The sequence below is a fragment of the Capra hircus genome, chromosome 3 (genome assembly GCF_001704415.2).
Source record: "Capra hircus breed San Clemente chromosome 3, ASM170441v1, whole genome shotgun sequence".
Taxonomy (NCBI): domain Eukaryota; kingdom Metazoa; phylum Chordata; class Mammalia; order Artiodactyla; family Bovidae; genus Capra; species Capra hircus.
Genome location: NC_030810.1, coordinates 66,926,380 through 66,938,331, shown reverse-complemented (window position 1 = coordinate 66,938,331; position 11,952 = coordinate 66,926,380).

Genomic DNA, 11,952 nt, shown 5'->3' with positions numbered 1-11,952 from the left:
TTTTACAGAAACATTTAACATTCTCAAGCTTCAGTTCTCTCATCTGTAGGATGAGCATAAGATTTTCATACCATAACCTCATCATTCCTATTATACCCTCAAAGTCTGCACCCAAAGTTCTACTTCCTCATGTTGTTCACGTGCCCACAAGCCTTCGAAGGCTTATCGTATTCACAGTCTGTCCACAAAAAGTACCCACGAGCAGTTTCTGGCACGTGCACTTCTCCTTGGGCTTTCTGGCTGACCCCTGGTCCTGCGATGAGGTTTGCCAATGCCTAAACTTCTGCTTTTCATTCATTCTGTACCTACAATGTGCTAGGCACTCTATTAGTTGAAAGGGAAAGAAAGATTAACAAGATTTGGTTTCTGTTGTCAGTTTAGTGAGGAGGAAATCTGTAAATAACTTCACTACATTTTTATAAAGTTTAAGAATAAAAGCACTGAACTGTAACTTGAGGGAAGGAAGGTGGTCAGAGACAAAATATTTTGTCTTAATCTTGAAAAATGAATGCAGGTTTGAGAAGCTGATCGCTAGGTAGATAAAGAGGTAGGGAGATAGATCAGTTGCTCAGTTGTGTCCCACTGTTTGCGACCCCATGGACTGTAGCACGCCAGGCTTCCCTGTCCATCACCAACTCCCAGAGCTTGCTCAAACTCATGTCCATTGAGTCGGTGATGCCATCCAACCATCTTATCCTCTGTCATCCCCTTCTCCTGCCTTCAATCTTTCCCAGCATCAGAGTCTTTTCCAATGAGTCAGTTCTTCTTATCAGGTGGCCAAAGTACTGGAGTTTCAGCTTCAACATCAGTCCTTTCAATGAATACTCAGGACTGATATCCTTTAGGATTGACTGGTTTGATCTCCTTGCAGTCCAAGAGACTGTCAAGAGTCTTCAACACCAGAGTTCAAAAGCATTACTTCTTCGGTGCTCAGCTTTCTTTATAGTCCAACTCTCACATCCATACATGACAACTGGAAAAACCATAGCTTTGACTCTATGGACCTTTGTTGGCAAAGTAATGTCTCTGCTTTTTAATGTGCTGTCTAGGTTTGTCATAGCTTTACTTCCAAGGAGCAAGCGTCTTTTAATTTCATGGCTGCGGTCACCATCTGCAGTGATTTTGGAGCCCAAGAAAATAAACTCTCTCACTGTTTCCATTGTTTCCTCATCTATTTACCATGAAGTGATGGGACTGGATGCCATAATCTTAGTTTTCTGAATGTTGATTTTGAGCCAACTTTTTCACTCTCTTCTTTCACTTTCATCTAGAGGCGCTTTTGTTCCTCTTTGCTTTCTGTCATAAGGGTGTGTCATCTGCATATCTGAGGTTGTTGATATTTCTCCCAGCAATCTTGACTCCAGCTTGTGCTTCATCCAGCCTGGCATTTTGCATGCTGTATTCTGCATATAAGTTAAATAAGCAAGGTGACAATATACAGCCTTGATGTACTCCTTTCCTGATTTGGAACCAGTACATTGTTCCATGTCCAGTTCTACCTGTTGCTTCTTGACCTGCACACAGATTTCTCAAGGGGCAGGTAAGGTGGTCTGATAGCCCCATCTCTTTAAATAGTAGGTAGATGATAGATAATCTTCCAAATTTATATCGGAGGAAGGGGCCTCTGAGTGAGAGCACAGGGTGGGCAAAGGCATGGAGGTTTGGGAAGGCCTGGCCCAGTGGACTGCCATGCCGTTCCCTGCCATTCCTGTGGTGGGCCTATAGGAATGCATGTGGGAAGTCCAGCACTGCCCTGAGGGTTTGGGTGCTGGCCAGAAGCAGATCACTGGGGTCAGGTCACAGTGCTGCTTTGTTAAATCTCACAGTGCACTAGAGGGCAAGAAAATGAACATTTCCAGTGAGTCACATGTGAAAGACTGCGTCTCTTTCTCAAGGTACTGAGGTGGGAGGCTGGAGGAGGCGGCTCCTGTCATTCCAGATGACAGAGTGAAAAGTCAGCATGGTTACATTTCTGCTGCTGATGCCATTCCAGTCATGTGGAGTCGGATTCCATTTCCTCAGCCTTCTTCTCTCTGTAGCTACAAGAGACAAGACTTCCTCCTTTAATCACACAGTCTGACTGAGGAAGAACAGACAAGTGTGACTGTGGTACATGGTCTCCGAGAAGGCTCTGCCTGCCCTGTTCACAGCAGTGCCCTGCGTGGTGGTGGGTACATGCTTGGTACCAACAGGGAACCCTTCTGCCTTCCTTTGCATCATAATGTGGTTACCTGATTGATTCCTGATATCAGGTAACTGATACCCTCCTGGTTACCTGATTGCTCCCAGGGAGATGCGAGTGCTGTCCAGGGCATGGCTGGTTTTCTCAGCCATCTCTTGGCTGTCTGTCCTCTTCATATGAGCCGAGAGAAAAGAGGGAGGAAAGAAAGGGGCCGTGTGCTCCCAATGGATCAGGTTCTCCTTTTGCTGGTCTGACGTACTTTTCTTTTTCAGAGGAGAACATCCCCTCCAAGTGTAGGCCAGTCCGATGGGCAGACATTCATGGAGAATCTCAAAGCCCCGCGCTGACGCTTCAGGCAGCCATGGGTGCTGTCCACATCAGATTTACAGTCTAGTCAGGAACACAGACGTTACACAAGTAGTAGTTACCAAGGGGATGGCTACCTCAAAGTAGAGTGCCAGTCACTATGAGAACGCAAAACAGGGGAGCCTGAATGTGGACCTGGTCAGGCAGCTGCTATGCTGGGGAAGTGACCACCGAACCCAAGAAATGGAAGAACTCAAGTCAGTTAGGCAAATGGAACATGAAAGAGAAATACATGCGTAAAGATAAAGATGAGAAAGAATACGTTTTAAAAGATTTTCTACCCTCTGTCTTTGGGAGGAAAACTCATGACCACTAACATGTAGTGAACACTCACTGGGGTTGAACATGATGCTAAGCATTGTACTTAATCTCCTGGAATCCTCCTGAGACCAAGGGAGGTCTGTTTTCATGAGGCTGTTTGTCTTGTCCTTATTGATTCCACTGTATCGTCAATACCTAAGGTAGCGCCTGTGTGGGAGCAGGCACTAGATATTTGTAGGATGGAATCTACACTTTACAGATGAGGAAACTGAGGCTCAGAGAGGTAAGGTTACCCAGATCTCACTGGTAGAGACAAGACTCCAACCCAGGGTGCAGCCGGCTGACAGCCCAGCTCTAAGGCAAGGGGCTTGCTTTCTCCTCTTCTAAACACAGCAGAGTTCACACCTAGGCCTGTACCAGTCTTCAGCTGGGTACCAGGGTACAAACTAGGTGCACAGCACACAGCTCCAGGGCTGCCAATCATGGGTCAGATCAGCCAGACGAGTCTGCCCTTGGCGCTGGCACCCTGCTGGGGCTGTACCCTTAAAGCAGGGAGGAGCTGACACCTCTCAGCACACCCAAGCCTGGAAGCGTGTCTCTGCAGCTGGAGCCTGTTAGCTGATGGAACACGTAGGCCCACAGCCCCATGAAACAGAAACCAAAGAACTGAAAACTTGGAGGCAGCAGTTGGTCTCAGGTTAGACTATGGGCTGGACATTAGTGCTGATGGATCAGCCTTGAATTTCATGCTTTGGTGTTAAAAGCCCATGAGGTTCAAGTACCTTCCATGTCACCTTTTTACTCATGCCACCCAAGGTCTTTTCTGCTTACAGGGAACTGTAACCTGAGATGACATAGGACCTCCTGGGAATGTGCCTATCTGCCCTGCCCTCTATGGCTCCTTTTCCACCACACATCTGGTTCTCTTGATAGGAGGCTTGGCAGAACAACCCTTTAAAACCATCCCAGCCTCCCTCACCTGCTGTTATGCAGTAGGTTCTTAAGTGAATAAAAGACTTGTTCACATGCCATAAAAATGAGTCATTTATAAAGCTAAAATTTAAATGTATGACACGCTCAAGCTCTTAGGAAAATTACTCAATAATAACCCTGATCAACACTTCCCACTTACGGAGCATCTTACATAGATCAGAATACTGAAGTTGGAAGGCACCCTAGGGGACACCTAAGCTCACCCTTTCATTAGGCTCTATTAGATGGGGACCTTAGCAGGCAGGCACCCACAGACCACACTGGAAATGGCAGTAGCAAGGGCCAATGCCAAATCCTAAAAATCACAAGGATCCCACATTCTCTCCTGCTATGAGCTGGCCCCTGGCATCCTCAGCCTGTCCAGACTCCCAAGCCACAGCTCACGCCCAGAAAGGGATTCCCTGTAGCCACTCTGGCCAGGGGCTCAGCTGGGGCCCCTGATGATTATCTGAGGCAGCACCTGAGCCATTTGGCTCATTTTCAATTTTGGAAAAAAAAAAAATCTTGGTGGGTGTTTTTTCTAAGCTGGGGGAATTAGATTCATCATCAGAAAGAAAAAGGGAGGCAGGTCAATTTCTTTTATCTTCTAGAAGACTATAAAAGCGGATAATGTGATGTTGCCAAGTCACTTGGTAAGCCATCTTCTGTTCCTGAGCTTAGCTTGGTGGCTGGGGTGGAAGGTCATCTGGGAGCCGCAGTTCCACTGAGTGAAGGGCCTTGGAGGTGGTTGATCGGGCAGCTCACAGTGGGTCTGATATGCCCTTATCTCGAAGGGCAGGTGTTCTGAAGAAACCAATTGGAAATGCCAAGTGAACCAAGGCTTCAAGAAGTGGGTTCTTAGAGCCTCACGTGAGGCTTTCTCCATGTTTAGGGGTATGTGCAGCCAATATGCAGAGCCAGGGGGGGACACATCACCAGCTTGGGGTGAGGAACACACCTCCTTATCCAGAGCACAGCAGGAATTCAATAAGGACAGCATCACCTACCCCTCCTCCACACTCTCCAAAAGTCCACATCAGCAGAGCAAATTTAGAATCAATTTAGCCTGAACTGTGATTGATAGTCATTTTGCGAGTCTAAAATGTCTGCCAGCGTCTCTGTATAATAAACCAAGATTCTCAGGGAGTTAAACTGTAACAGCAATTCTGTATTAAACCCAAACCGACTGGGAGCCCCATGTGCACCTTGAAGCAAGAATCAAAATATTGACACCTCTTTTTTTTAACAGGATAAGGTCTTTATCTATCATCTCCCACAGGGTCTGAAACTCAGAATGGCACTCTGTTCCTCTGATGAGAGCACATGTGCTCATAGTTTAGGTTAGGACATTGGAAGAAAAACTCTGCAGTTTCAAAAATAACCACAAGTTTAAAATTACATTAGTCGTTTGGATGAAATTGTTGTATTTATACTAAAGGGTGTTTGAAGCGATGTGTTTGCGTATATGGATATATCTGTGTGCATATCAATCCTTTCCCAGCATGTCTGCACAGTCTAAAGGACAGAATACTGGATCAGATGCTGAAATCCTAGGCTGTTCTCATACCACCATCACTTGCTTGTCACATGATCTTGGCAGTGTGCACTATACAAAAAGCAGTGCTTTGGTGCTAGAGTCTCCAGTTCAAAACCTGGGCCTGTCACATACTAGCTATATAATCTAACATGTCACCTCAGGTCATTTTACCATCCTGGATTGACTTCTCTTTTCTATAAATGGAGATTGTGCCTATCTTAACACATTTTAAACACATTTATAAAGTCTATGGCCATTGAACTCAAAAGTTCTCACTAATGATTAATTATTGATGGCTCCTTTCAGAGCCTAGCTGATAAGTGAAGTGGGGATAGGAGTCTCAAGCGCTTTGGGCCCAGCACTGCACTTTCCACAGAAAGTGTTGTCAGGATACAGGACATAGCTAAAATGAGTGCAGCTTGTTAGAGAAGGCACAGGACTTGCAGTTAGGGAGGAGGTTTGGGTGCTAGTCTTGGCTCTTCCACTGGGCTTTGATTTTAGACTAGCGGAGCTTCCCAAGTGGCACTAGTGGCAAAGAAACTGCCTGCCAATGCAGGAGGTGGGTTTGATCCCGGGGATGGGAAGATCCCCTGCAGGAGGAATGGCAACCCATTCTAGTATTGTTGCCTGGAGAATCCCATGGATAGAGGAGCCTGGCGGCTACAGTCCTTAGGATTGCAGAGTTGGACACAACTGAAGCGACGCAAGCACAGCATACTCTAACCTTTTTGGCACCAGGGACTGGTTTCATGGAAGACAATTTTCCCATGAATCAGAAGGATGAAAGCAATGGGGAGTGATTGTAAATACAGTGAAGCTTCACTCACTTGCCCACCACTCACATCCTGCTGGGTCGCCTGGTTCCTAATGCCACAGATGGGTACTGGTTCATGGCCTGGGGGTTGGAGACCCCTATTATAGAATCCTGTGCTCCTGAGAAGAGCACAAACAGGGGGGTATGCAGATTTCGGTGCCACCTCTCTCAGGCAGTGGGCTTATGATCTTAGACAAGTCACCTAGCTTTTCTTCGTCTAAAAAGTCTCCATGGTTTCTTCTGCTGGAAAGTTCTGTGATCCTAGGAGAGGATGGGGGAAATAGTATGGACAGGAAGTGACTCATTGGCTCAGGAGAAGACAAACTAAAATAGATATGGAACAGGAGGAAGCAACAGGCTTAAAGCTACCAAAAGGAGACTAGTGAACTCTGAAAAAGCAGAGCATGATCTGTGCGTCTTCAAATACTCAGGTGGGTGAGAGGGTGAAGTGCTCATCCTGGGTGCTGTTTACCTAAATCTCTGTAGAAAGCGCTTTGCAGACCTGTAAGTTAAACTAGATTCCTCTTCTGAACTGTCACAAGATGTTGGGGAAATTCTCATTTTTAGGTTTGCTATCTTATCTGTGAGTTGGGAATAACACACCAAATAAGGTTGCTGGATGGACCGACAGCACACGTGAAGAACCAATTAGAGTACTCGGCCAGTTGCAGGAGGTGCGTGCTCAGTCGCGTCCAACTCTTTGTGACCCATGGACTGTAGCCTGCCAGGCTTCTGTCCATGGAATTTTCCAGGCAATAATACTGGAGCAGGTCGCCATTTCCTTCTCCAGGGGATCTTCCCAACCCAGGGATCGAATCTGTGTCTCCTGCATTGGCAGGCGAATTCTTTACCACTGCTGCCACCTGGGAATCCGCAGAAGGTAAATGATGCTATTGGTGTACCCCAATACGATGTTTCCCCCAAGGTGGCAGACTCCAAGCTGTAGGAGCAGGGAAGAAATGATTAGATTTTTATCGTTCCTCAGTTTGAAGCCATTAATGAGGTCTATAATATATTGTTCAGCCCAGGAATCACCAGGCCAGTGAATTTCCCTCAGGCCTCAGAATGCAGATTGAATCAATGCTTTTTCACTTGGCCTCTTCTTCTTCTGTATTTCCTTTTTCACAGAGCAGTTACCCAAGACTTGTTCAGCCTATTATGAAAAGGGTGACAGAACCGCCCTTTTCTCAAACCCAAAATGACCTGTGGCGTTTTTTTAGGACATGCCATAGAAGCACGTTAAGACATAGGCACATAAGACAAGGATGTGAATCCTAACCCAGTTTAAGGAAAGACTAGAGGGAAACTCCCTTCAGACAGGTGGCATTTGGTCCCCTCAATGTTCCAACATTTGCCTCGGTACTAACTTACAAAGAACACCAAATATTATTGGAATAATTGATAATAGGTCAGGACCAATTAACTTGGGTTTTCATATTCAGTTTGTTAGGTTACCAGCCTAAGGACTGCAAATTGGTCCTACTTCCATCCAGCAAAGTGAATAAGTCTATCATTTGGAATCTGAAATTGTGACAGGAAACCACTTTTTAGGAAGGGAGAATCCTGATAACTGAAAGACATTTTATTTTTTTCCAAATGCATCCTATTTTATTCAGCATGTTATATTCAATGGTCCAAATCTATTACTCCTCTTCTGGTAAACCTACAACCTGAGGAACCTGGGAAACCATTCTGTCCCTAGTATAATCCCATTTGCCTCCAGTTCCTAGGGTTGCAAGCACAACGAGCCAGCTGACAGTCATATTCCTCTGGACACTGTGATTTCAAAGACATTTATTTTGATGAATACAAAGTAAAACATCTCCCTTGAAATGATGGGTATTTAATACTCTCAAAGTTGGGATTTAGTAAAGGGTGATTTATGTAAGCTTGGAATATGTGGTTAGGACAATGCTAAACGGTCCAGTCAGAGACAGAGATACTGAAGGGTGTAGCACCTGAAATCTGGGAAGGGAAAGAGTAGAGTCAAAAGAGAAGCATGCTCTGGGAGGAAAAAAGAGAGCGGAGACCTGGCAGCTGATGGGCCTGCTTGTGAGGCCTGGGAGAAGAGACTGTCTGTTGGGGTGTTTGATAAAAATACTATGAGGACTTACTTATTTACACTGTCTCCCCAATCCCCACCTCTCTCTGCTCAGTCATCTTTAAGCTCTACCTCACTTTTTTGTGAGTATTGCTTTTGGAGAAGGAAATAATTAGCCTATTTCAGCTTCATGATTTTTACTAGTAGAAAACCAGCTCCCCCATCTTTACCAAATACCTAATAAATGAACATTCAAAGCACGTTTCAAGGTTGCTAAATTGTTTCCTGCTCAGGCACCCAACATGTTCTGTCTGATCCTGGTGCTGGGCATCGCATAGGGCTTTCTGCGTGCATCTCATTGGAGATGGAGTCTCTGAGATTAAGTGAGGGCCACTGAATTCTAAAGATCTTCCCTCAGAAGGCAGGCAAGGAGAAACTGAACAAAAGGGAAAAAACAGGAACTAGGCAAGCTTCTATTTGATTTATTCCCTTCTCAGCGGCAGAGGGAGGCAGAGAGCAAAAAAATGATGTGCCTGAAGCCCTACACAAACCAACAACAGGCCTGTGTAAAAAGGCACACAAAATGTAAGGTATTCGCTATATGAGAAGTTATCTTAAAAGGCTGTTCTACAGAAGTACTGGTATTTAGGAGGCAGGACTTAGAACTCTCATCTGGAGCATAATGAGACAACACAGGGTGAAGAGAGACATATTTTCCAAAAAAGAGACTACACATGTTGAAAGATGACTTTTTTCTGATCCTTCCTTGGCATATAGATATTTTTCTGTAAATATGGGGCTGAGTTCAAGCTCTGGCTTTGTGCCTTTGGATAAACTGCTTTTCTCTGGATCTCAGAGATGAGAGGGACACAGGAAACAAGCTAGGAACCTGAATTTCAGAGAATCCAAACAAGGGGCAGAAACCCAACCATGAGCTGCAGCTCCAGAGCATCAGGCTGTGGCCTCAACAGCATGGCTGCAGCCTCTGCCTGCACAGCCAGGCTCCCTTCACAGCATGTTTGAAAAGTGATTTGCAAAGTGGAAAGGAGTGAAGAACGTGGAGTCACCCTTGTTGCCATGATTGTGGGGGCCGGTGACTGCCTTCTGGGCTGTTAGGACAGGACTCAGCCAGAGCACCTCGCAGTGATGCCTTAGGTCAGGCACTGGTTTCATCTCCTCCACATATTCCCATTCCCAAGGCATTTAGAGGTGAGAAAGCCTTGCTTAAAGTACACTTCCAGGGAAAAATAGTGCCATCTAGTTTCCTTCATAACCAGCTTCAGTCTATATCAAGTTCTGCCCTTCAGCAGAGAAAAGTTCTTGGTATCTGCTTCCTAATGTGCTCCTGAAACTGTGTATGTGACTGAGAGAGGGGAAAGTCTTCTATCCCAAAGTTCAAACTATTATGTGCCTGGTTTACCAGATAATTCCATCTCTTCTCCCTACCTAAACTTCAATATCTCCTGTCTTAGGCTTTTACATTTCATCTGGTCCACTAGTCAATGTTAGTGCTAAGCCAACAGAAGATGGAGAAACAGGAGCCAAGAAGAAGAAAGGGAGCGAGATGGGTTGGTTTGTGAACCAGTCCCAAGGGATGAACACTGCTGGACAGATGAATCAGGAGAGTGACAGATTGCATACCCTCTCACAGTGTATTCTAGGATCAATCCAGCAGTTTTCAGAGCCTTGCGGCCCTTGTAGCACAGTTTAAAAACTCATATTACTGTTATGATAGTCATACCACCATTCTTTGGTGGCTTGGTGGTAAAGAATCTGCCAATGCAGAAGCCACAGGAGACGTGGGTTCGATCCCTGGGTCAGAAAGATCCTCTGCAGGAGGAAATGGCAACCCACTCTAGAATTCTTGCCTCAGAAATCCCATGGACAGAGGAGCTTGGCGGGCTACAGTCCATGGGGTCGCAAAGAGTCAGACACAACTTAGCAACTGGAAGACAATACATAAATCTGAAATCTATCATTTGGTGAACAATATAACTACACAACTGCACAGGGAACCCTGGGAAGAGGAGGGGCTCACTCCTGGAGCTTGGGCACGGATACAGGCAAGATGTATACAGGCAAGATTAGCCCAGTCAACTTCCTCCAACACTGAAGCTGTTTTTATTTGCTGTTTATAAAAACTGAATCTGCATATTACATAAAAGTTATTTTAAAAACAATAAAGTTCACTCAAAAGTACTAAATCTCAGGCAGAGGGGTTTAATACCAAAATCCAGATTTACATGGTAAACCTGAGGGCCAAAAGCATTCAGCTCACAACAAAATCTTACATTTTCTAATAATTCATTACCAGAAGCAAAAACCAATTATGTACATGTTTCAAAATATACGACAAAAACAAAATAACAAATGCTAGGATTCCCTGTGAGGCTAACTACACAAAATGTTTCTTCTCAGAATTGGCCCTTTATTTTGTTGAGTGTGAAACATTTGAAGAGCTTGAAAAATATTTAAGCATGAATATTTAGGTTTATATACAATACATATATGTGCAAACACACCCATTCTAATTCTATGCCCCTTTGAATTTTTTAAATTGCATCATCTCTGTTAAGAGATAACTTGTAACATGCAGGAGGCATTCCTAATTGTTTTTCTCAGCCGGGGTGTATTATACAAGTCAAATGCAAAATTTAAATATGAATTCAGTTCAATTGGAAGCCATCTCAACTCAGTACTTCGGGTCTTATATTCTATGCTAATACTTTAGGTTTTGATGGAACTGTTCATATTTTTAAAAAGGTGAAGAAAATGTAGTCCATTACCAAAAGGTACTTAGTAGATAGGTCTCAGTGCATGTAGAAGTGATGGACCAGAGGCAGGAAGAAATCAGTTAAATTAGTTTCTTTTCACTGCTTCAGATTTCAGATACAGCTGAAGAAATTATTATATCCAGGGCATTTTGCAACAGTTATTAGTTTAGGCCATTTCATGTGTATAATATTTTCATAATTCAAACCAGGGTACAAAATAACTCCTCCCCAGACCAGACTTCCTCTTGTTTCTAGAAAGAAATAAACATAGATTCTGATGCAATATGCAGTTCCTGAAAACAAAGTGGATTTACAGTTATATTCTCATTCTCTCAGTTATATTGGTATGGATGAAGGATCACTGGATCGGCTCTGAACACTGCAAGATTGGGTTGAGTAGAACAATTCAATTAGGCATAATTATAGGCTTTGGCTTCCCCCCAAATAAATACATGCTCCAGTAGTATTTCAAGTTCTCTAGCACAAATATATTCTGTTACTATAACAATTTAAGGAGGTGGGTGAGCAGAGAGGGAAAACAAAATAGCTTATGTGGATGGGACTTTACAAGAAAGTGAAGATGGAAAGAGTATTTGATTGAAAATGTAAGGAAATAAAACTAAACCCACAGAATAATTATTTGATTATTTTAATGGTTTTGAACCCATCAATATAACGCAATATTTTAATTCAACATACAAAATTTAAATCATGAGACACCTGAAGAACGGAAACAAATATTTCCACTATCAAACAATAATTTTATACAGATAACAGCTCCCCATAGCACATACACTGGAGCTATGCCACAACGATGAGATCTTGGCATCTCTATTTACCCTGTTTAACACAAACGTTTGCTAAGTGACAGTGAAACACGGTGATATCAGGAGAAAATGGAGACGAAGGATGAAGAATGAGAACACCTTATCTGTGTGCCATAGAGATGGACCTTGATGTACACATTAGGGTCAAAACCACTTAGGTTGCTGACCAAGTCTGAGC